This window comes from Coloeus monedula (genome assembly GCF_965178545.1).
Source record: "Coloeus monedula genome assembly, chromosome: 1".
Taxonomy (NCBI): domain Eukaryota; kingdom Metazoa; phylum Chordata; class Aves; order Passeriformes; family Corvidae; genus Coloeus; species Coloeus monedula.
The window spans coordinates 46,430,631-46,434,133 of NC_138781.1; positions in this window are offsets into that span (position 1 = coordinate 46,430,631).

Sequence of the window (3,503 nt, forward strand, 5' to 3'; positions counted from 1 at the left end):
CTCCCCGCATGGACCCGGCGCCGAGGCGGGCGCGGGTCCCCTCCGGCGCCGCCGCCGCCGCTGCTTCCTGCTCCACCTCGCACCTGGAGGGGCGGGCAGCGCAGGTGAAATCCCTCCTCTTCCTCCCGGGCGGCGGGGCTGGCTCGTCCCCGCCCGGGCGCTGCCTCCTGCCCCGGCGCAGCGGGGTGGAGCCGGCTTGGCGGGGCGCCGGAGGTGCGGGTCCTTGTCAGAGAGGTGTGATTCCTGCCCAGGTCCTTGTCAGAGACGTGTTACTCCTGCCCTAAACGCTTTTCCCTGCCCATTCCCGACATCATTAACACTTACCGAAAGGGGTTTGAGTTGTTGGTCACCAAGCTCCCCTCTCCCCCTTGGAGGGTGGCCGGCGTGTTACCGGGTAAAGGGCCCCTTGCCTGCCAAAGCATCCCTGAGCTTCGATGCTTAGAGGGAACTTAAAGCTGGGGACAGACTTTTTGTAGGGCTTGTAGCAATAAGACAAGGGGTAGTGGTTTTAAACCGCTAGGGCAGGTTCAGACTGGATATGAGGAAGAAATGTTTTGTGATGAGAGTGGTGAAACGGTGGCGGAGGTTGCCCAGAGAAGTGGTGGGAACATTCACAGACAGGTTGGACAAGGCTCAGAGCAAGCTGATCTATTTGAAGATGTCACTGCTCATGGAAAGGGGTTTGGACTAGATGGCCTTCAAAGGTCCCTTCCAACCCAAACCATTCTGTGTTTGGAAGTGCCACGTTTCAGACAGAAGTAGGTGCCTCCCAACGAACAGCAGTTTGTATCTTGCTTGTTAAATATTTGGGGACTTTTCAAGGGAAAACTCTGAGCAGAAACGATCATGACATAGTCTGGAGTAGATGTTTACCCAGTGACTAAATACCTTACTAATGTCAGACAACTCATCTTCTAGTTATCCATGCAGTTGCTTTGGAGCATTTGTTTCTTTGGCGATATCATTACAAAAACCCAATACATTTATACTAGCCCACAGCAGCACCTGGCTGTTATAGGAATGTATGGGAATGTACATAGGAATATTCACGTTCAAAGAAGGAGAAAAGTCCTAATAAGATCATAAATTCACAGCCTGTTACAGAATTGAGACTAAGCTTTGGAGATGACTCTTTGCCCTTGCTGATTTCAGCTGGCAGTGAGCATACTCAGCTCTCCTGGGAGATCTCTACACCTCTTTTATAGATAAATCTATTTTTCAGTGATCTTCTGCATAGTACAGCTTTTTACTCACCTTAACAAAGAATATGCAATTAAAAGAAAATATATTTAGGAAAAAAAAATCAGTCTTTAGAACAGGATAATGTTAACAAGAAAGTAATTAAGTGGTTATATGACTGCAGAGAAATGAATGGATAGGAGTTCTATGGTCACATGAGGAGAAACAGAAAGATTCTGAGGGGCTCAAATCAGATCTGATACCACTTCCATATTTTAAGGAAATAGGGGAGGTCTAGAGTTTTTATTTTCTTCTACTGGAGAAATAGGAAAGCATTTAGTTTATGTTAATTGTCTTACCAGATTTCACATCTTCATAAAGTTCAGTACTTTTCCACTAAAAGTAATTCTTATCTCCGCTTTATATTGCCTTACAGTTCCTCTCTTTTTTTTCCCCCTAAAAATATCTAAACATGGAAAAAGCTTAGAATTCCTAAGAAGTTAGACTTCCTAAAATGGACATGTGTTTATGTCCATTACAAATCTTAACACTACTCTGTCATTTGTAATTCTGGTGCACAAAACCGGAAATTGCCCACTGTCTGGCTGCTCTTGTGTTGTCCTCAGTCTTCCCAGCAACTTGCCAGAATTTCCAAACAAGAACATCACCATCTAATCCCTTTGTAAGCTCTATAAACATTTGCTGGCCAAGCTAACATCACCTCTGTGAGACAACTAAGTTCAGTTTGCTCCGATTTGGAGCTGATGTGCTGAGAGACAGTCTGTATGACTTTCCTGCTGTGATAAGAGAGTAAGTGCTCCTCCTCCATAGGGTCCAGGGGGCTGCATGTGATGGACTGGCCATATTTGAGAGTCACTTCCTAGTAGATTTGGACATCTACTGTTGCATAAACAGTGTAGATAGTTGGATTAAGATATTTTAAATACTTGGTATGGGAAAGCATGCAGAAACAACCACTTCAAATCGAAAAACATTGACTGTCTATACATATAATTTTATGGGGGAAAATTATCAACACGAAGTGAAGGCATTTTCCATTGGCTTCATTGGGGAAGCACACAGCTTATGTGCTTCCTTACAGTGGCAGCAGTCCTAGTGGCTGTCGCTGATCAGCAACAGTGGAGTCAGCCTCCATCACACATTTTGTCTAGGCATACCAGGATGCTATAGCAGTGTCTCAGGGGTTGGCAGAGTTGGTTAAAGAGTTGTTCCATGCATGTGACAGGTTGACCCTGGCTGAATGCTAGATACCCAAAGCCACTCCATCAGCTGGGCAGGGGAGAGAAAATAGAGTGAAAGAAAAATCAGACTTGACTTGGGGAAATTAATTTTGTTTATTGCCAATCAAATGAGAGTAGGATTATGAGAAATAGACCCGAATCTTAAAAACACCTTCCCCCATCTCTCCCTCCTTCCCAGGCTCAACTTCACTCCCAATTTTCTCTACCTTCTTCCCCCCTGAGTGGTACAGGAGGATGGGGAACAGGGGATCCAGTTCAGCTCATCACGTGTTGTCTCTGCTGCTCCTTCCTCATCATGCTCTTCTCCTGCCCCACCGTGGGGTCCTTCCCATGCAAGACATTTCCACAAACTTCTCTAACATGAGTCCTGCCCATCGGGTGCAGTTCTTCATGAAGTGCTCCATCATGGATCCCTTCCAGCTTCTCAGGAACAGACTGTTCCAGTGTGGGTCCCTGCAGAGGTACAAGTCCTGCCAGCAAACCTACTCCAGCATGGGCTCCTCTCTCCATGAGTCCACAGATCCTGCCAGGAGCCTGTCCCAGCATGGGCTTCCTATGGGGGTTTCCTTCAGCCACATCCCCCTGCTCCAGCATGTGTCCCTCTATGGACTGCAGGTGGATCTCTGCTCCGCCATGGACCTCCATGGGCTGCAGCAGCACATCTGCCTCACCATGGTCTGCACCAGGGGCTGCAGAGGAAGCTCTGCTCTGGTGCCTGGAGCACCTGCTGCCCCTCCTTCTGCACTGACCTTGGTGTCTGCAGGGCTGTTTCTGTCACATGTTCTCGCTGTTCTCTCTGATGCTGTTCTGCAGGTTATTTTCCTTTTCCCCTTCTTTGCATGTGTTATCCCAGAGGTGCAACTGCTGTCACTGAAGGATTCAGCCTAGGTCAGTGGTGGATCTGTGTTGGGACTGGCTGGCATTGCCTTCTAGCAACTTCTCAGAGAAGCCACTCCTGCTACCAAACCCTTGCCACACAAATCCAACACCTCTACCCCAAAACACCCTGACCCTCAGAGTACAGTTCAAATGGAGGTGCATCATCCTATGTGATGATATCTG